Source organism: Agelaius tricolor, unplaced genomic scaffold, assembly GCF_023055355.1.
Source record: "Agelaius tricolor isolate 1412-34295 unplaced genomic scaffold, bAgeTri1.0.p SCAF_26, whole genome shotgun sequence".
Taxonomy (NCBI): domain Eukaryota; kingdom Metazoa; phylum Chordata; class Aves; order Passeriformes; family Icteridae; genus Agelaius; species Agelaius tricolor.
The window spans coordinates 141042-163865 of record NW_027269286.1 but is presented as its reverse complement, the minus strand read 5'-3'; positions in this window follow the sequence as shown (position 1 = coordinate 163865).

Sequence of the window (22824 nt, the reverse complement as noted above, 5' to 3'; positions counted from 1 at the left end):
AAAGCACATACTCCCACATTCCTCACCCATTGCTGTTTGCTCTACTGCCAGTGCCTGGGGCTATCCTGAGGACTAGTTCTCTGACAGAGTGTCTAATGCAGTTCTCTGCATTTCCTTCTCATTTCAAAAAATAAACCCTGCTGGCTGCTATCTTTGTCCAGGTGTACCACAACTGTTTTTCACTATTTTCATGTTAAACAAACTCTTTTTAGAGACTGACTTTTAAGCAAGAACGTTAACAAAGAAGGTTTTAATTTATTTTTTTAGCACCTGTGGTTCTGCTGCTGCCTGTGGCCACCTCTGGGGCTGCCCTCTCTCCAAGCCCAGGACCCAAGGCAGCTGGCTGCCATGGTCAGTGGGGCTATCTTTAGCTTTCAAAAAGACCACTCCTGCTGCTCTTGCACTGCCAGGGACAGTTTTCTCTGTTGTTACAACTGTTCAGCTTTCAAAGGTTATTTTTAGGATGCTAACCTTTGAGATGAACTTTCACACTTAATCTCACCAGGTACTTACATGACTGTTGGGAATAATCAGGTCTATGAAATTTTGAAGTGAACCTCATTGATCTCTCAGCTTCATTTCACAGCTACATCTCTCTTGCCTGTATGCATATGTCTGTGTATACACATCCAGAGGTGGGAAGGTGTTGGTGGGTCAAGATGTCCTTGAACATCTGAAAGTCAATTACTTTATTGTATCAAAGCCAGCACAGTTGACCTAAGTCCTGTCAAGCCAATGAAAATTACTGAAGGTAAATGAATGAACTGAGGATATGAAAGTTAAAATGGGTTGTGACAAAACTCAAGCTAGTCTCACAATTGAGTAGCTCTACTGGCTTCAGACACTCTCAAATTTATATTTTTATGAATTCAAAGCAGATGAAAAACATAACTAAAATATTGATAAAAAATTATTCAATCTTGTGCCATTGGAAGATAATTTTAAAATTCCTTTGTTGTTCACAGACAGAAGCTCTGGTTCTCATTGCTACAGTGAAAGACTTTATTGTGCTATCTGACACTATAATTACATTTAAGAAGGGTATAGCATTCCGAACCTCACAATATGTTTTTCTGTACAAATGGCTCTCTGAATTCCATTTAAGGTTAGAATCACTCAACAAATACTGTGCAAGCTCTGCAACAGTTTTGAGAGAACAACTCCAAATGTCAATAATAAAGTAATTTATTTTTTATATACTGTATTTTTAATTCCATAGGTATCTATTTCTTGTTGCAGCATTTCCAGTGATATCCAGAACTAAGCATGCTTTTGACATTCTACCTTATCAGGTCTGTACAATATGTTGATTAAGGATACAAAAATGTCCATAGCATATTCTTTCTTAAATTCTCTTTTTTTATTTAATTGTGTTCCCATGCTTCTTTTTCATTTATTCTTGTAGCCTGCAGCTGATGTCAAACTTCATTCCTATTGCCACTAACTACTTTTGTTAGTCAATTCACATTTCTACAGAGCGTGTTTGTGTAATATAAACAGTAAAGACAATGTGAAAAATAAGAAGAATGGAGAAATAAATGAACACAAAGAAATAAAATTGCATTCATTCTGCTCTGCCATGGTGTTGTTAATTCACAAATACTTAGGCATTCCCCTTTTTTATGGAAATGTTTATAAAATCTCTAAAGTTCAGAAATCTAATATAAAATGCTTTTGTCAATTTGTATATTTGTTATCTCCCTCTTTGCAAGTTTTCTTTGTTCAGTCTGTAAACAGAAAGAGTATTCAGTGAAAGAAAAACAATCAAATCCAGCATAATGTTAGGAATACAAATGTGGAATATCTCTGTGTTGCTGCTGCATACAATTGTTGATGATAAATTAATTCTGAGATAAAGTGTAGTTTCACAGTTTGAGACCACTGTAAGGATTCTGCATTCCCACATTCTCCCTTTTATTCCCATCAGCAATCACAAAGCTGTTCAGTGCATGAGATCCAGTGGTAGACCCATGACACAGAGGGTCATATTTTGGTAGGACTGGTGGTGAACATGATCAAGGAACTGAACAGAACTGATGGACTCATGTCTGCGTGGTGTGGGGCAGGTATGATTAAGTATAGGGGTGATGGAAACCAGGGTCCCATTCCAGTGGTAACATAAGCTTCATGCCTTTGCATAAGCTACTTGTAAAACCTTGCCCTGAATAAAAAGAGGTTAGGCCCATATTACAATCTGAGCAGTGCTCTGATTAATTTCTGAGCAACCATTTGGGCATCTAGTGAGGTCACAGTGTTGATTACATTCTTTTTCTTTTTTCAAGTCAAAAGTCTACCCACATCTATTCTAACTGAGTTTACTACTATGCCCATTACACAGAGCTTACAAGGCTGTAAGTATCACCCAGCTTTGCCCCTTTTCTTTTGTGACAGCAAAAGTGCACATGAGCCTATTTGGTGTCACTGATTCTTTACAAATTCCCTTTATCCTTCCTCTAAAACCTTTTGTCTTATTTAGATATTCCAGTTCAAGGATCATGCAGCTATTTTATCAAAATGCATTATTTGTCTAGTGTGATTTGTTGACAGTAAGTTTAGGCTTCACCATCTCCTCTTACCAAGATTTTGCTAGGCTTTGAAATTGTTATTCAGTGAAATGAAGTGGTAAATCTGTCCTCATCCATGGTGTTCAGACCACTGACTGGAACATTTTTGACTGACATTATTAAAAAGAAATATAACTCCAATCTCTTTTATTTTCAGTTTTCTGTGTCTTCAGTGATGTATGAAATTTCTTTTAGGTTATTACAAATCTTTATCAATTTTTTTTCTTCACTTGTCATAGTAACACAGACCTTGTACTGTGATTTTCACTAGTGAAAGAGCTTGACTTGAAGTTCGAAGGGGCAGAAATCTTTGCCTGGAAAAACTATGTATTATCTGCAGTGGGACTTTACCTTCTTGGTCACACCGAAGTCAAAAGGGTGGGTTACAGTGGAAATTTGATTTTGAATTCTTCAAGATGACATGCCAGCTGTTGTACTCTGACTTTTGTGGAGCTACGCTTACCTAAAGTTTTTCCATGTTTTTTGAACACATGGTCTTTACTCTTCTTTAAGATGTTGCAGAAGCACATTAACCTTAGAAAAGCCTAAACCAGCTGTTCTTAGCTGGGCAAGAGGAATGACATCCTTCCTCTAACTAAGAAATATTCTGAGAAATGGGAAAAATGGAGTAGGCATTTGTAACTGCTTTCAGGAAAGGAAACAGAGGCTTGATATTGTCAATTTTTAGATGCAGTTCTTTAAGTCACATTCCTTTTTTTCCTTTTTACTCAGCCACTTCTTCCAAGATCTGTGTGACTGGTACTGGCCATGGAAAATAGAGTTTCACCTGAGCTGGACATGGCATCTAACTAGTGGTCCAGAAGATTGCCAAATCCTGTGATTGCCAAATCCTGTGATTGCCAACTGATTATGCTGATATAAAAAGCAAATGTTTTTCATTGCATGAATTTAAGAAAAGTGAGGATGCAGTCAAAGAGTTTATTTACTTCTCTCTATGAAGACAATGTAGAGATGAATATTACCCATGACAGAATTTGTTGAACACTCTTTAGTGGAGTATTGAACTAGTCATTCTTCTTTCCCTTATATTTACAGTCAATAAATGTACATTTAATTGTGTGCTGCTGAAGGTCACTTTAAAATGTAAAATGTTCTTTTCCTTCCCCATTCACTTCTTTATGGCATACCTGTCAGGATTTTTATGAACTGGAGATTTTTTCTTAAGTATTACTCTACATATTAACTTACATATTTAATGAAGAAAAAATATGCATGAGCAAGTTACCATTTTCAAGCAGAACTTTGCATCCTAGGTTCAGCAGATGCTATGAAAAATAAACGACAATACCTGTCAGGTAGTCTGAAAAGTTACCATGACGGGGATAAAAAGCATTACAGCTACATCTCCCAGGAGGAGCCATGACAGTGAAAGCAGCTGAACTCTGAACTGCACCAGAAACCCCAAGAAAAACACCCAAGAAAACCCCAGTGGTACACAGTTCAGTAGAATCAAAGTGTTTCAAAGAACCTTCTGGTCATTTTTATGAAAGTATCTTTTAAATTCTGTATTATTTTACACTATTTTACTATTTTTATTTTAGTCTATTTCATAAGGTCTTTTCAGTTCTAGTTCAGAACAAGAAAAGATGTTAAGCCACCAGTGTTTCACAAGCATATATGTTTCAGCTGTCATTCAGTTTTGCCCTCCATAATTCAGGTCCTTTATTAATGGCCATAACTAAGAAAATCCTGCCATTTTAAGCATGGCTTATGGCACTAGTTCGACATACACATGACATATATATATTTGAGATAGTGGGCACATTGTCACAGTCATATTGGAGAAAGATATTTGATTCACTTGCTTACACTGAAGTATTTTAGATGCCCTAGGGTTTCTGGAAGACATCCATCACAACACAGAACCCAATGAGAGACTGATGATCACCTGGAAGAGTTGCTAGAGGCTGGTGCAGATGCCTAGAGGCATCTCAAAAGAACATGACATTGATGAGAGGTTACCTCTTGACAACAGAGCTGGGTTCATGGGACTTGTAACACCTAGTTTTAGACTTCCTGTGGTAAGAGTACAGTCTCACTAGATGCCCTAAAGCACCATTAGGATACCTAAACATAAGTTTATAATGGCTCTTCAGATGCCTTGTGGAAAATGAGACATCTTCCTGGGACTTTCAGGCTTGACAAAGGCTCTATTGGACGTCCATGTTCCTCCACAGGAACTAAAGGTTATGCAGGTTGCTTTGGAGCAGAAAAAATTATTAAAGCAGAGGCATTAGGAAGCTTAATTCCACCTCTTGTGCAGCAGAGAAGAAAAAGACTTCACGAAAGGCTTATTTCTAGATTTGAAAGCTGAGAAACAATTTGAGATGGCTTCAGGGAACTCATCTGGTCTCCAGCTGCTTATCCCAAAGGCTTATTTTTCCTATGATGAATAAGTGGTTTACTTTGCTCACTAAATGACCAGCCAAGGTATTGGCCAAAGCATTTTTAATATGAAAGTACAACAAAGCTTGTTGGCAAGGTTCATTCTACTACTTACTAGTTGCTTAAAGCACACACAGAGAAATTGGACTAAGATCTAAAATCCATCAAGGTAGAACTAAATTTAACCTAAAATTATCTATGTGGAGGCTAGGGATGGAAAAAGCATAAGGATAGGACAGGTAAGGATAAAAAGTTCAGCATGGACCCTCCTGCCAAATTTAGCCTCAGACTTTGTCAAAGGTTTAGGCCTAAAGGTTTCAACTGCACTTTAACTTAGCAGCACTTAATTAGCAACTTAACTTAAAAAAATTAACAAAAAATTTATAGAATTTACTATAAGCACAACAGTGCTTATACAAGCTCATTTATAGGTCCAACTGACTTAGGAATCTAATGTACTTGAGAATCTAAGACAGCAAATTTCATAGTGCATTTGCTATAGCACATTCGCACACACACATACACCTTAAGGAGTGTGTACAAGGTCTATATCTGTGAAAAATTCCCCTTGAATTCAGGGAAGCTGGATACCTTCACATCTTCTCAACAGGCAAAGAGCTGAGCCTGGAGGAGTGGGGGTTTCAGTCCAGGATCCATCATTGTCATTTGGAAATTCTTCAAGATATGGCAAACTTGAGAGTTCCCTGGCTCTGAGGCCCCACTCAGAGTAGGATTACTGGTCACAGCCTGTTGTGGTCAAGAAAAGCTCAAAAGGCCTCACTTAGGACCTATTTATAGAGCTGCAAGAGTGTTGGCTTTAGTCATTGTAATTTTCCATCCTTGCCATACCTCAGATCAGTAACTTCCTGTGAAAGTTCAAACCAATATTGTTCTACTGAAGTTGTTGTTCAGTCAAGAAACAAGTTTCCAAGGCTGTTTGTAAAAAATAAAACCCCTGTGCTCCTTGGACAGCTTAAATTTCTTGGAGAAGACAGTGTTTCTAATTAAGCTCAAGAGGAGCTTAACCCAGGCGCTCTTTACCATGGCCAAGGCTTAATGAGCATTTCTGAGATCACAGTGCAGCCCAGCGTGGGGCTGGATGCATCACCATGTAAGCACACTGTCAGATCTACTTGTAATCTTTACATGTCCTGTCTGACTCTGGCATTTGAAACCACATCTACGTGAGGACAACCATATCAAGCCCTGAGGCTCTGAGGATGGTTGGCCATTACCTTAATATAGGTGCTTCGCATCACATCAGGTTGACTGCATCCCACACTGAATTACTGTCTGGCTGAGCCCACCTGCCTGTCTTGTGAGGTTGTGTGGAAGCAAAAAGGAATGTAAACTTGGGGTAGAGGTAAATTCATTGAGTCCTCTTAAGACTTTTCTTTTTACTTCTACTTCTTTCCTCTTTTGATATGTAACAGAGAAGGAAAAACTTATGAGGTCTTATCCTTCAATTTGTGTTCAGGTTATGAGTCAGGCACTTAATAAAATGAAGATAAACAAATCAGGAAAAGTCATGTATAATAAGAAAAAGGAGCAAGGAGGTGGGGCGTAATTAAGGTTTAAGCTCTGGCGCTTACGGAACAAGTAATATAATAAAATTCAAGTCTTCTACATTTTGCGATTTTATTTCCTCCTTAACTGATTGTTTCTGATTGTCATTGGAAAAAAAAAAAAGCAGATTAATTGTACAAAAAATATCTTCAAGTGAAAATTCATAGTGTACTTTGTCCTGGTGATGTGTGTGACACTCATTTTGTACAGATTTAAATATGAATGCCAAATTTAAAGTCTAGGAGTCCTGAAGGCTATTCATCTCACAACCCATGTCCAAAATACTTCAATATGTATCTTTGATATTTGGAGAGGTGTCATTATGACAAGCAGTCAACACGACATATCAGCCCATTCTGCCTACTGCATAAATACTACCCAAGGTATAAAATAGTGTAAGATCAAGTATTCCAGGTCCATAACCTGGAGCATTCAAATTAACCTAGAGGCATTGTAGAAAAATTAAAAACTACATGGAATTTCATATTTTATTATCCTAACTACCAGCAGTATGTCCTTAGACATTCTATCTCTTGGCTAATAAATAACCTCAGGAAATAATATTTATTTACATTGTTTTGCAAAGAAAAACATTCTAAAAGTTTATGTGGGATAATTCTGAATATGAAGGAATGCATGAATAAACTTCTAATAAGGGCACTGACATTTTCCCCTTGGGGTGAAAGAAATCTATCTACTAGTATTTCATACCTCATAATTGTGTCATTAAGATGCCATATAAAATGGGAAAATGGATAATTAAATGGATGAGAAAACAAGCTAGAAAACCTTTTTTCTTCTATTTTTTTTTTCTGCTAGTGGATAAATGCCCTATTGCATTGTAGCATGGAGCCTTGGGGAGAAAAACAACAAAAACAACAATAACAATGAAAAAAAGAGATAGATGGAAAGGCAGACCCACTCCAAGAAATTCTACCTATTATTGAACACACAAGAGATCAGGATGATAAATTTCTATCACTGTATCTTACCTTGAAAGTAAACAGTCTACAATATAAGTAACATGTGAAGTATAACAGACAACACAAGAATATCACAAGCAAAAAGTCTTTGGAGAATATCCTTAGGTAACAAATGAGAGTATAGGCAAAAAGTACTTGGTGACTATCTATGAGCATAGTCTATGAAGGTTTTAAAAACTTTGCTAAAAATGTCCCAAATTCTAAAATTTTCTTGTTTCTGATATGCTACTACCCTGCAATGGGACAATGCATGTGGAATGATGCCATAAGTTTTTAGCTTTTATATTTTTCAGATCTCATACTGCATTAGTGTATAACTCTGAACTCCATATAAAGTGTTAGTAAGCTTTCTTCACATTTTGGTCAGAAAAACAATCCTTCCACGCCTGAGAACCAAGGTCACCATCATAGCCTTAGGCCTCAAAAAGTATAAACAAAAGTGAATTCGGGGAAGTAAACTGTGGGAATGTGACTTCATCACCTGAAGCTGTAATAGGACAATTAACCTCTGATATGCAAATAGACCAAACTCTGCAAGGCTTTTGCACTGCTCAAGGTGCAGTGAAAGGCCCTGTTGAAGGCCTTTAATAAATACCTATTTTATTATTTTAAATTTGACTAGCCTCTGTTCTAGGTAGCCACTCCAGGAATCAGTAGGAGATACATCCACAAAGTTTTTGCCAATGAGTGTTTGAAAGTGACTGTGAATGGGCTAAATAAGTACAAAGCATAAAACAATGGGTTTGACTAGTGCAACCCTCAATCTAAAGTAGGTTGCAGTGAAATAATTTCCATGTTAGAAACTATCTCTCCCCACCACCCACACTCAATATATTACAACGATCAGACAAAATGCTGCCACATATTTTCTTGTTACTTTCCATCTATTGATTTTAACATTAGGGGGAAGACTTTGGGGAATATTACTATACTTCATGATTATGATGTGGGTAGTGAGTTTGTCACTTTTTCAATAATGTGCTGCTTTGTTCTCAGAATGTTCATGAAGCAAAAGAGCAAGTTGTCTCCAGGAGTACAGTGCAAGCTTTAGAATGTCTGCTCTTTCTTTTATCCTCCTGATTTCCTCAAAGTACAGAAGGGGGTTCTAGATTAGATATTCAGAAGAAATTCTGTATGGTGGGGGTAACAAGGTACTGGAACAAGTTGCCCAGAGAAGCTGGGGATGCCCCATCCCTAGAAGTATTAAAGGCCATGGTGGTTAGGGCTTTGAACAACTTGGTCAAGTAGCAGGTGTCCTGTCCTTACCAGAGGTTTGAGACTATGTAATCTTTAAGGTACCTTCCAACCTAACCCATTCTATGCCTCTGTGATTTTAGCAAAGGAGGCATTCTTACATATTGCCATTTTTTAAGTAGACCTGTAGCTATAATTCATTACTTTAATTTTATTTTCCCATTTATTTTCAAGCCCATAAGCCTGAAGGTTCTCATCACGCTGTCCTTCATCCCCACAAAATGTTTCTGAAGAACTAAAAATTAGCATGAATATTCATGAGAGTTTAATAGTTTATCACCCTTGCTTGAAGATATACTATGTATAGCATCTTTCTCAGAGTGGAAAGACAGAGTTAATTACTGTTCCCTGCTTTCTCTATCAGCCATTACCTCTGCTGCTGACAGGTAGTTTCTTCTGGAGTGACTTATGACTTGGTTCTCACTGTGACTCCTTGAGGATAAAGACCTTTGGACTCCTGACTGTAGCAGGTTTCACTGAAGTACCCTTTTGAAACAAATGCTTCATGTCAGACACTGAGGAGAGTCAGGACCTTTCTCCATCTTCGAGTTTCATTACCCTCCAATACTTCCTTAACTGGTTATGCACCACTTTGAGCATGCCTGTGGTTCCCAAACTCAAGGCAATATTTGTACAAATAATTTCCTACTTCATGAGTCAGTGGAGCCTCAAGAGTTACTCAGCTGCCCAAATGCAGGCTCCTAGTCAATAATGCCAAACTATTGAATGTTGTGGCTGGATTTCCATTCACTCTGATGGGAGCTTAGATGCATGGCTTACAAGTAGACACCTACATTGCATTGAATCTAGAACTAAACACCATTCTTTGTACAGTGTCTCCCTAAATGCATAAGGATCTTGGATGAGCTCAGTCATGTTGCAAGGCAGCAGGTATATATCCATGGCAATTGTCCTGTTGAACATTCTACTAGTCTTATCTGTTCAAGGGTTCTGAAGAAGAGTGGCATTCATTTAACCTTGCTTCAGTTTAGGGCTTGATTCACCTCTAATAAAAAAAATTTAGGTGACCATTGTTGTAGTGAACCTGAGATATATCACTAACACTTGAAGATAAAATCTAACACCTGTATGCAGAGTTCCTTCTCTACAGCCTCTGGAAACCAGGAGGGATTCTCTGACATATCTCAAATACCCCTAAGCAGCTAGATCACATCTTTCTCCTTAGCTGGCTACCAGTGCTTCTATGGAGTAACATGGAAATCACTGGGAGATTCAGAATCCCAGAACCATTGAACCACAGAATGGCTGAGTTTGAAAAGCACCTCTGGAGGTCATCTAGTCCGGAACCATTCAGGTCCTTTTCCAAAAAACTGCTTTCCAGCCAAATGACACACAGTGTATATCATTTGGGATTTTCTCTCCTCAGGTGCAGAACTTTGCACTCCACCTTGTTGAACTTCATGTAATTTCTGTCCACCTATTTCTCCAGCCTGTTCAAGATCCCTCTGGATGTGAGTCTGACTATCTGGAATATCAGCCACTGCTCCTAGTTTTGTGTCATCAGGCTGTCATAATTTCTGAGGCTACACTCTGCCTCATCACCCAGGTCATTAATGAAGGTTTTAAGAAGAACTGGGCCCAGTATTGACCAGTGGGGCACATTGTTCATTACTGGCCTCCAAACAGACCCTTTGTCACTGATCATCACACTTAAACAGTCATTCAAGGATGAGAGGAAATGTTCCCTGAGGTGGTCAGTCTCTATGCTCAGATCATGGAAGGAAAATAGAATGACAGAAAAACAAAAGACAAAAATTAGAGTAAATAGCTACAACATGGCTTAGGACAGACAAGCAAATTCCATGTCTGTGTCCACAAATATGCTGCCATGTGAGTGTATATTTCTTCAAGACCATCAGTGACTGGTTTAGTACAATGGCAAACATTTAATTGGAGGCCAGATAATAAATCAATAAGTCATGGTTCCCCTGATTTTACCACTATAATTTTTCAGTTTTCTCTCAGATTGAAATCTCTATCTCGGGTACTTTCTGTCATTTTTCTGGAGTGGATCCTATGTTACTATATTGTGCTTTTTTTCTGAACTCTTCAAGAAATTATTTTTCCATTCACACAAGTGTGCTGAAGTCCTTATAAAGTATCATCTGGTTGTTTCATTAGTCCTGTTTATTTTCCCTTCCAGCTCTTACCTCACTGTATAATTAGCCCACAAGATACTGTGCTACTTAATGCTCCTTTTTCAAGTAGTATTTAGTTAGCTTTTTTCCTACATGATAGCACAATCACATGGATTGTGAGTCTTTAGAGTGTGAATACATTTTAAAGAATAAAGTTTAATGATATGCAGTAAGAAGCGTGCATGACTCAAATCCACATAATCTGCTGGCTTTCCCTACTTAGATTTTTCTGTTTGTTCAAAAATAAAACCAAGCCTGCCTGGTAAATCTGCTTATAAACACTCCTGCACTGCACTGTGGCATGCTTTGATGGTCTCATTCACCTCCATGTTAAAGCAGACTGAAGCAGCATAATGGGAAATCAGGCCTGCTAGTTATCATACAGCTTCTGTAATTTGTTAGTATTGTTTTTTTTCAAAATAAGAATTTGGCATTTGGGAGAATGAGAATCTGGCACTCCAGCACCAGGCAACAGTTCTGAAGAGATTGCAGGCAGCCTGCAACATCCTTGGCTGGTGCAAATTGATCTTGCCCCATGAGAGGCTATGAAGGTGATTTGTTTCAGATGAAGTTTATGAAATATATTTCTGATCTGTCCACAGCACCCAAGAGCACAAAACATTAGTCCTCTTTCTCTTGTAGGTATATCAGGTATGTAATAAGCAGTGTCTAAGAAAAACAAATTGCTTGCCATATGTAGATTTACAGTCCCAAGCAGTAGGATTAGTGTCATGAAGACAGCAAACTGGATTTTTTCCCCATGGGTATCTGCTGTTAATTCTGTCTTGAACATCCTTTTTTACCTTTATGACTGCCAAATATAAACTGTGCTCATCTTTTCTCTTAGTGATTTTCTGCATAGTTTGCTTCTGAGATGTTAAACTCTATTTTATTCTTTATTCTATTCAACTTGCAAATTCTCCTGTGGGGAAAAAAATTAAGACATAGGAAGTCTCAAGGGTGACAGAGCACTGGAAGAGATTTCTCAGAAGGGTTGTTGGAGTATCCTTCTCTGGAGATATTCAAACCCTGCCCAGATGCCATTCTGCATGGTGAACCTGCTGTAGTAGGAAGTTGGATTAGATGATCTCCAGTGATTCATTCCAACCCTAATTAGTCAATGACTCTGTAATACTTTGAAAATTAGGGGTCCAGAGTACTGTATGCCACCACAAGGGGTGGCATAGGAATGGGGATCTCTCTTCAAAATTTCCTTGAAAATACATTAGTCTCAAGATAAAGCAAGATGATGGGTGGGGAGAGGGATGTAGTACAACCCCAAACACTCACACATGGGCATTTTTTACTAAATTAGACACATTCACTGTAAAGTCACAGCACTAAGATTCTAATTTGCTGACTCAGGAAAACATGCCATCCATCAAACCCATGTAAATCAATATTCCTTGATACTTCTGGGTATTATAGGTTCTGTCCTGATAAAAGGAGGAGAATATATCACTGCCTAGGATTTCTTAGCAGGATCTGCTGATGACCGCACATGACAACAGGGAAGAATTTTACTATGCATGGAACTAAGTAAATCGAGTGCAATGAAGACTGAGCTGGGCAAACCAAATAGAAAAACTGTTCCAGAAATCTGCCTACCAGACAACCAGCGCATTACCTTTGGGGAGAGGAAATTAAATCTTCTGATTACAGTTGCATTTCATTTGATCCTATCTCCTTTCCAGAGTGTTTGTAAGTCTTTCTTTTCTGTTTCGCAAGATTTCACTTCCCTTCCTGGAAGGAAACAAAATCTTGTGATTTCAATGGGGATCAATTGGGCAAGCTTTGGTCCATGTCCCTGCACTTCATGGCATCCCGTGCCTTTTGATGGCTATCACTTTGGTGATTTTTTTTTTCCAGATTCCATGCCATGTCACTCATATCTTCCCCTCAAAGTTCTGTCTTCCTCCATGATTTTTTCCCCTGCTTTTGCAGCATCTGTGAGCTTAGCTTTGGCCTGTTTTGGCTCTTTGCAGTGCACCGTATATAATCTTGGTCCATTTTCTGGTAGCCACTAAATTTCCCAATTTTCTTTTTTTCTTTCTTCAATTGCATTTCTTGTGATCGTATCTCCATTTCAGAGTGTTTGTAAGTCCTTCTTTTCTGTTTCTCAAGATTTCATTTCCTTTCCCAAAGGAGGCATCAAAAAAGAGATGCTTTGCAAGCAGTGACTTCCAGCTCAACTTGCAGCTTTAGCAGAGGCTGGGGTGCCCCAGTCTCACATGTTCCACACTGGACTGGGCTGAATCCCACCTTGTTCAAGTCTCTGGTTTGTTTTGCTCTTCTGCTAGGACAAAGTACAACGGGCAGAAAAAAGCTGTTGAGTTGAGAGGCTCTGCACTCTCAAAGGCCACCATCTCAGTGAAACTGGCTGGCCCCCCTCATTCCTTTTCCTCTGTGATTGCGGCCCCATCTTCTCCTTTGGTGGAATGTGTTCTGGTGCAGCACAACATGGTTTGAAGTACGGCTCTATTCTGAAGAGTAACTATCCAAAAATGTCACCTACTAACTCATCAGATTTGTCACTTTAATGTGTTCAGAAGCAGATCTGTTCCCTTTAATGGCAAAAGTAAGCTTTTACTACATTTTGCCTATGATAACTCTATGAAGCCAATACAGCTGAAGTATTGGAGTAGATTTAATTTCTTCACAGCTGTGCAAAAACAATTTATCAACATTCAGTCTTGGAACCAATTGCCAATTCTAATTTTGAATTTCTAATTACAATCTCAGATCCACAAAGTCACCAAAGGAAGTAGATGAATGATTTTCAGGGTAAAATTTATTTACAGACAATGATCTCAATGAAGTAATAATTTGAAAGATGTTAGTTATGATAAAGTAGTAAAATGGATCCTAGCTTTCCAGAATTAAATTGGATCTACAAGGCTGTTGTCTGTCATAATTTTTTATCAGTAGAACATGGGGAAGATATTCAGGTATAGGATGGAGTACTATCATAGCACTTCACACTTCTCCTAATTTTCTTTTCCAGAAAATTGAAACAGTGTTGTACAGTGCCGGAGTGTTGAGAAACTTCAGTCCTTTCCATAAATATAAAAAGAAAAACCTCTTTGTGAAGGCCAGAGTTTGTGACTAGCAAACAAATGGTCTAATTGACAATTCTTGGCCCACTAATGCTTTCCTAGTCCTGGCAAGGTTGTATTTTGCTGTAAAACAGAAGTCTGGGTAAAATTGTATTTGCACTGGGGAGCAATCCTTCTTCTAGCATGCACTATGGTTTTCCTTTCTCCATTTAAAATTTTTCCTGGTGCTAAACTGTGATTTCCTTTGAATAATATCTGCAGATGAAGATATGAACATTGCAAAGTAACTTAATGTTATAAAAAAAAATCCTAGGTTCCAAAAGTCCCCTTTATTTTTATCTTATATTTTACAATCCAATATTATTTAAATGTCACTTTTACTAAAGTGTCAACCAAGTGATACTGTAAACAAGGGATTTCCAAGTCCTTTTTTATGCTGCTTTTTTTCTGTTTGTCATTTTTACAGTAAGAAAATTATTCTCTATATGAAAGCTGCATATGGAAAATGGTCTTAATTTTCTAAATGGAGTTCATTTCCCCTGCTTAGAAATGGGAGTCTGCTCTGAGATTTTGGAGCTTTAAGCAACAACAGAGGTATAACCCCAATGTCACAATTAAAGCAATCTTCTGTGCTTGTAGAATATAAAAGTGAGTGATTCATAATCCCTTTCATTTTGTCGAAAGCAGTGGGAAGTGCTGTTCAGTGTGCATCAGAAATCAAGGAACTAAGGAAAGAGGCAAAGAATGTGAGAGACTGGTTAGGTTTGGGCATCTCCTAAGTCTTCCAGCAGGTTGAAGCAGAGTCCGGTGGACAAGGGGTGTCTATCCAGCTAAATCTGATGGTGATGGACTATATTCTTATCCAGCACAGGCTGTGATTTATTAGGGGTGACAGAATTTTTACAACCTGATGTTTGTATGTCCATTACTTGAACTAAATGAGCGAGGAAAATAATGCCGCTCTGTTTAGAGATATTACAAAATAAAAATAAGCAAACCTTGAAAAAACATATCTCCCTCCTTGTCCACATAAACCAAGTTTCTTCTAGATTTCTAGACAGAGGTCTTGACATATTATGGTTGACTGGGAAGACCTTCCAGGACATACAAATTAAACCCTTTATTGTTTTTTTTTGCTAATTATGTGACTTCGGTGTTTATGAGATAAAATGTAGCAATAAATTTCAAACCAATCTTGCAACTTGTGACTGAAAATGGCTCAGCCCTACCAGTGAAAGGGGCAGGTGCCTCACTCTATGCTGTCCTGGAAATTTTGGGTTTCTGTGGGGTTTTTTGTGGGTTTAACAATTTGTGTGGGCTATAAGCTGTGTGAGCTGTCTTGAGTACTTTTCTAGAATTCTCTCAAGTCAATGACTTTGCAATACACAAGTTCAGAACAGTCAAAAGGGACAATAAGCAACATCAACTAAAAAGAAATGTTCCAGCTCTCTAACTATTTCAAAGCCCTGTCCCCTTGGCAGTACGATAATTTCATGCAGGATTTTTGACACTGGTATAAGGACTGTGATAGTGTTTACAGACACACAAGGGAGGCAGTCTTCAAAACTACTCAACAAAAGTCCAATTAAATTTCTTGACAGCTGTTAACCCATCTCAAAACAATCTTGAATATACTTTTCATTCTTCAGGGAATAAACCAACATAATGATGGAGGAAATGTAGCAATGTATTTGTTTTCCAGGTCATGTTTTAAACTGCAAGTGACAAAACCAGGCAACAGTGTTCCATGAATTGTTGAGAGTATGGTGTTTATGGCAGATGACAATGAAGAAAGAGTACAAGCTCCATTTCCCACAGACTTGGCTGGTCCTGCAAGGTTAAATATAATTTTTTTTTTCATTCATCAACATCCAGAAGTAGTCAGAAATTGAATCTCACAATAGATTTCTTTGAGATCCAAAAGTTTTAGGCACCCTCAAGTGCAACACTAAGAAAATAATCACAAGAAGAAACTCTGCCAGAAATAAAAGGCTAAGGGAAGTAATTCTGTTAGAATGGAGATGCTTATATTTACTGGCTTAATTGAATATACCCTGATTAGAGTAAATAATGCAAAATCATTAATTTCTAGCAATTCTAATGGAACCTTTGCACATTCAAAAAACTTACATCGTGTTCCATCTCTCTCTATGCTATTTCCTTTGCCAGCTATCTCTTTATCAGCACCAGACCACATAAACAATTTTTAATATCACAACCAAAGGCTGTAGGGTGAGAGCTGGATGGTGTAGGTGAGTGCATCATTTTCACAGAGGTGAAAAGACCAAAGAAAATATTTCTATTTTTAGCGTGGATCATATTCTGAAATGTTTGGCTGCATCTTTCATTCTCATGGCCCAACAGTGGCTCTAGTTCTTTATTTAGAAGCAAAAGAAGAAATCTATCCTTACAATTTTCTTTGCCATGAGGTTTTCTTGTCCTGCTCATAAGCCCCTCCTCCAGCTGCTCCAACTGAGGCAGAGAGGGCAGCTGAGAGTTCATCAGGGCTGTGCAAAGATGTACTCCCTTTCTATTGCTAATCCAGGAGGCAGGTATATCCTTTCAGTTTCAGATACAGAAAGGCTACCAAAGCCAGAAATTAATCCAATAACCAGGCCATACTCAATTACCTTCTTCTGAAACAGCCCCGCCCTATGCAAAGCAGCAGCCAACTCATGGGGGAAGCTGCGAGTATTAGGGGCACTCTGGATGTGTTGTCTTCTGTGACTGCCAGGAGATGAATTAAGGGTTGGGGATGCAGTTCTCCACTTTTTATTTTTATTTGGAAAAGCTCTTGTGCAGAAAAATAGCTTGAGAATACATTAAATAAAGCAACCACTGTGACGAAGTAAACATAAGGAAGACAGCTTGATTGCAAGGTAAGTTTTATGTGGTCTTTTTTCAATGTGATTTTTTTTTAAAAACAGTAAAATTTAAAGCATAGGAAACTGTATTTTTCTTGGTTGTCTTTAAGTAAAGTATATGTGTGTGTGTGTATGTGTGTATATATATATATATATATATATATATATATATATATATATATATATATATATATATGTAAAAATACGAGCCATGAGTATTTTCCAGTGATGCTTCCATCTTATTCTAGAACTCCATTTCTGTCCCTGAAAAAGCTGAAAGGAGTCATACACATTTGAATATTGGCCTCTCTATGGTGGTTCTCAATACAGATACAAATTAGTGTCAATGGTGATGATGTTTTTTTCATATAGACACCTGCCCACTAGAAACTGGAATGAAGCCAGCAGATAGTACTCATGACATCCAACCACTCCAGTGCTGGGCAGTATTCAAGTCAGTGGCATAAAACAAAAAGCTTATCCACCCATTACAAATCACCCAAAACAAGCAATCTCCCTGAATATACATATAATTCTTCAACATTGATTAAAATAGCTTCATTAAAAAATGTACTCAAGGGCCCTGGAATTTTAGCCTCTGATGCTTTTTACGTAGGCCAAAGAACACTCGTTCTACAGGATTGAAGGAGGATTAATCAGCAAATTGGCTGCAACTTCCTTCACAAACAGTATGTTGATTTTTAACTACCGTATTTTAATAGTATCTCTGAGCCTGAAACTTGATTTTGTGGCATTCAGCATGTGACTCATGTTCTCTTATAACTTTGAATTATGCATTTTATCTTGCCTTCCAATTTTAGTTTTCACCCCTAAAGATCTCAGTCAGTCCTTAACAAAACCAACCAGCATGATTCTAAGGTTTTTTTTAGTTGTCTTAATTCCTTATTATTCATGAGGACTCAGAGACCCGAGTCCAGCCCCAGGCTGAGTACTTGTGCCTACCTGAGCACCTCTCATAGTTTCACCATCTGTCTTAAAGTTTCTCTTTTTCTCTCCAGAATTGCTTCCCTTTTGAGATTTCAGGAGCCTTGCTTTGGTCACTGAGTGGAATGGATGTCTTTTTTGAATGCTTATCCACCAGGAAATCTATCTGCTACTCTATCTGGAAATCTATCTGCTACTACACTGCCTCTTTGCGTGGCCACACCAGTGCATAAACAGCGCTTATGACCTAGGTTGGGAAAGACCTTTCTGAATGTGACTTTCTGGCAGATAAATTGCTCCACTATTTTTATTTCCCTGATTTACTCCCCCTTCGTGCTATTTGTAGGACTACAGGACAGCTCAGTTTGCAAGGGAATTTTTATTTCTAATGCAACCTCCTGCCCCATGCAGGGTTAGCTTTCTTTTTGCAAGGTCTGAAGTGTCTGTCTCCATCCTCACTGTAGGTGCTGTTGCGTGCCCCAAAGCTGTGTCCTCACCAGTCTGAGCTGTCCAGCTCCCTTCTCAGCTTCTCCTCACAGCATAACTTCTCTTCCTCCTCCCACTCTAGTGGCCTCAACTGAACTCCCTCCAGTTTATCAATGTTTGTCTTGAACTGGGGAGACAAAAATGGATCCAGTAGCCTAAATGTAGTATAACAAATGCTGAGCCGAGGGAGTAATCACTTCCTTTGCTCTGCTGGCTGTTTCTATTCATAAAGTCTGGGATATTGCTACTGCCAGATCCACTGCTGGCTCATACCCAGCTCACCATCTACCAAACCTACAGCAGAGCTGCCCCACAGCAGAGCCAATCCATACCCATAGTTCTCCCTGCCTAGGGGCAGAACTTCATTCTCCTTATCAAATTTCAAGAGGTTGTTGTTGGCTGTTCCTCTGGGCTGCTGAGGTCCCTCTGAACACAGCCCTGCCCTCAAGCATGTTGGCTGCACCCACATTTGTAGGTGTCAGCTGCAAAACTTCCACAGTTTCTCTAGGCAGTCTCTTCTCTCTTCTCATGACCTCCTTCTTCTAGATCCTATTTTTTTTTTATCTTATCTGCTTACTAAAAACAAGGTAAATTGCAGCCTGCTCTGCTGTTTGAGCTGGCAAGCAGAAGTCTCCCCGGTTTAATCCAGATCACACTCCTTACAAACTTTCTCATTCATAATATCCAGCTACATGGACTTGGAGAATGTAAATTTCCTCGCTGCTGCAACAAGGTATTTTTCTAACAGCAGCATAAAACCTTAATCAAAGCCTACAGTGTACTTTTGCAATGCATCAGTAAGACCAAATGCCAGCTCTTTCTGTGCTAGCTGATTAGGCTAATCTCAGGAAAACCAGCTAGTGAGCTGTGCTAGAAGAGTATTTCCAAACTGGATTCCATTCTCTGATATGCAAATAGTTCTTTAAAACTTTCAAAATGTTACTTTTATTTTAATGAGCAAATTTTTTCTCTTGTCATATGCAGGCTTTTGTACTCTTTATAAACATACATTTTAAACATTGGTATTTCTCATATCAGTGGGGTTCACAGATTCTGAAAATTTTAAAGGAAGAGTTGGTCATCCTATATTTGCTTTATTTTTCTGGTTTATCATGCTAATTAAAGGATCATTAATTTCAAACACATTAATATATGCAAAGTTCCCTGCAAATACAAAACTCAAAGCTCAGTTACTGTTCCACATTTTGCTGTTCCCCAGCATAAAAAATAGGGTAGGGGTCACTTTGTTCTAAAAATATACAGAGTGTATTTTACAGCTCAAATATATGTCAGCAAGTATTTATGGATCAAAATAGGGTAACACCAAATAGATGATACTAAAAATGTCAGCGAAAACATTAGAATGGAAATACACCACCTATTTGTTTGTCAGCCAAGTAACAAACCTGAACTAATGCTTTTCCTTTGCCAGCCTTTCCTGGGTTTTTTTTTCAAGCTTGTGTAGCATTAAAGAGAAAATCATGCATTCTGTGTGCCTATAAATATTCACATACCCCATTTCCCTCAGCTGCTCTTTTGTCCCCTGACTGAAATATATGGATGTTCACCTGAAAAGCAAATGCCTGGCTGTCATTATTCATGTCTGAATGCCAGCTCCAGAGCAAGGAGAAGCCAAGGCTCTTGAAATAAGCAGCCTCCAGGGGAAGCTTCAAATAGTATCCAGGAACTGTGCCTCTGACAGTGGCCTCTTGATGCCAAGGCTGTTCCCCTCCAGAGGGCCCCAGCTGAAGAGGTAGATCAGTGTTGTCAGGCTCAGGATTTGTCTTTGTCCTTTCTTCAGACCTCATTTGTTAGTTTCATTGGCATTGTCCAAACCAAAACTACAAAGATAATAATATCAACCAAAGGATACTAAGTATAGCAGTGAAAACATTATCTTGAAATACAAATCCTATTTATTTGCCAGTCCCACTCAGAATGAGGTCTGTTGCCTTCTTAATGACTCGACATTACACATGCTTTGAGATCCCTGGGACAATCAAATTATTGGATGCCATCTCCCAATGTTGCCCAGAGAAAAAGGAACTGCAGGCTGATTCTTTTAGATGAGTGCATCTTACTTGAGTATATTTACCTTCTCAAGCCTTCATTTGCTACCTCAGATTGGAATAAGTCAGCATTATTTGCCCTAGGTGTCTGTAGGACTCCCAGACAAATATACCAGCTAGAGGCAGGCTGGGAAATGAGTTGACAGTGCCCATCTTCTTTCTGAACATGGCTTTGCCATAGTTATTCAGTGCTGCATGTTGGCTGTGCCACCTGCCAAGCATGTGTTTGATGACAATAATCCTCTGTGCCTTACTTTTTTTCAGAACAAACACTGAAATCCATCAAACACCTTTATTTCTCTATGCAAGGGTTTGATTCATTTGTGCATTGCTAAAGCATATATCTCGAGTGGTAAGCACACAATTTGCACCAAAACTGAACTCACCTAAAGTAAGGTGAAGATCCTCAGATGCTGTCCTGATTGATATTACATCAGTACATGTACAAATGAATAGTTTTAAATATTTGAATTAGCTTTTGTATAGAAACAGCCCCATGTAAAGAAGGAAGAGATCTCAAGCTCCTAGCACCTCAGAACAGTTCATACGTCCACTGGATTTTCTTGCTGTGAGTAGTTAGCTCTAGTTTTGCTGTAGAGAAAAAAGTGTGATTGGCATGAGAAAACTTATTTTGGATGGCAAAAGAAACACCCATAAGATCTGAGACAGTCCCATCAAGTGCAAATATACAGCAACAAAGAACCCTGTTTTTCAGTCTGCTGTGTTTTTCAAATAAAAAATGCACCATGTTTATCAGATCCATTTCCATTTTCAGCATGAATTTTTGCCCCCAGTTTATTCTGTAGGTCTTCAATTTTTCTAAAGCAGTTCACTGCAAATTCTTTTTCTGCCAGAGAAAGAGAAGATGGAGAGAAAAGGACACGCCAAGGATGCCACACTGCTCTTTGCACTGACAAATTCTCTCTCTACACTGCCTGCAACAAGCAATATAACCAGTAATGGCTTCAGTAATCACAATGCCTGTGTTACATTGTACCCTGGCCTCTCTCTAGCAAAATCATTTATTGCCCTGGAAAATCAGCCTAAAGATCAAGATTTTTCAGTACCTCACAGAAAAAGTATTAGGTGCAATTTCTGTGGCTCTCTTAAAGACATTTGCAGGAACATGCTTGAGAAATTATTGTCACTGAATGATTAAAATTATGTTTTCAGCATAAGGTCACATAAGATGTGAAAACTACTGACTTTCTGTTTTGTAATTCATAATGGCAATTCTTAGGATCTTCCAGTATCTTCTGTCTCCAATACTGAGGAGCCTGATCACAAAAAATATTGACGTTAACTGAAAAAGAGAAGGTAGAGAAGGTGTTTTCCAGTTTTACAAATGTGAGTTTGTCTTGCAGACAAACAGACGTAATTCTTACTGTCATGCACTGAGGAGAAGAGGGCAGAAGAGGGAACAGAAGAGGGTGGAAGTCACCTCAGCACTTCAAATATTAAATATCCAGTATAAACTAAGCTCTGAGAGAGCAAGAGAGAGGTTTTCCAAGCAAAGGACATCACGCTTTAAGATAGATGGCTGGGGCACGCTGCCCGCCAAAGACACCTCTCCCCACTGGTCCTGTCAGGAGCTGAGCCAGCCTGAACAAACAGCATTTTGACAGCTGAAGCCTGAAGTCTTCCCTTTAGTACTGCCTCTTCCAAGGTGACTGTGGGAGTACCTACCCATTGGGCTGTCTCCTTGTGCAAACCTAGGTCAGTTCTCTGGGCAGTTTATTTCCAAAAAATGAAACAGTAACTGCGTCACAACTGGCCATTGTGTTCCATCCTTAAATCAAAACTATTTTGCTAATCAAGATATGACTTACAATTTCACAGAAGAAACTACTGTTCTTGAACATAAACAACATAACTATATCTATTATCTAGCATTTTGGACCAATTTGCTCTGCAGTCTCCTCTGGGCAAACCTACAATCTGCCTTCATTTTTAGGGCATAGACTGTGCTAGCCAGAAGAGAAGACCAGTACTGAAACTGCAAACATAAGTCACAGATCTCTGTTCCCACACAAAAAGGTTTCTTCAGTAGAGTCAAAATACTGTCGATTTATTTGCAATAGCTTTTCTCTATCTCACACCATGAGTCCCAAAGGAAGACAAGGAGTCATGCTGCTCTGCTTACTCATGCAGAGGAAACTAAAATCTCTTATGAAATAATAAATGCTCTAAGAATGACCTATTGCTAGTCTAATCACTCCAAATCTTGATCTTAAGTAGCAAAAATGCCTGTGCTGCTCAGTGACAAAATCCAATACTGAAGCCACGTGTGGATGAGGAATAGAGATGCTTTAATGCATCTTGTTTTCCCTTCTGTTCCAAAGTCATGGTTGCAGAGCCTGGTTTCTGCATTAGTAAGAGGGAATGTGTAATAGCAGTGAATCCAGGGGGAGGGACAGCTGCTGTTAAGGGTCTGCAGGACACATTATCCCTGTTTCAGGGAGCAGTACCTCA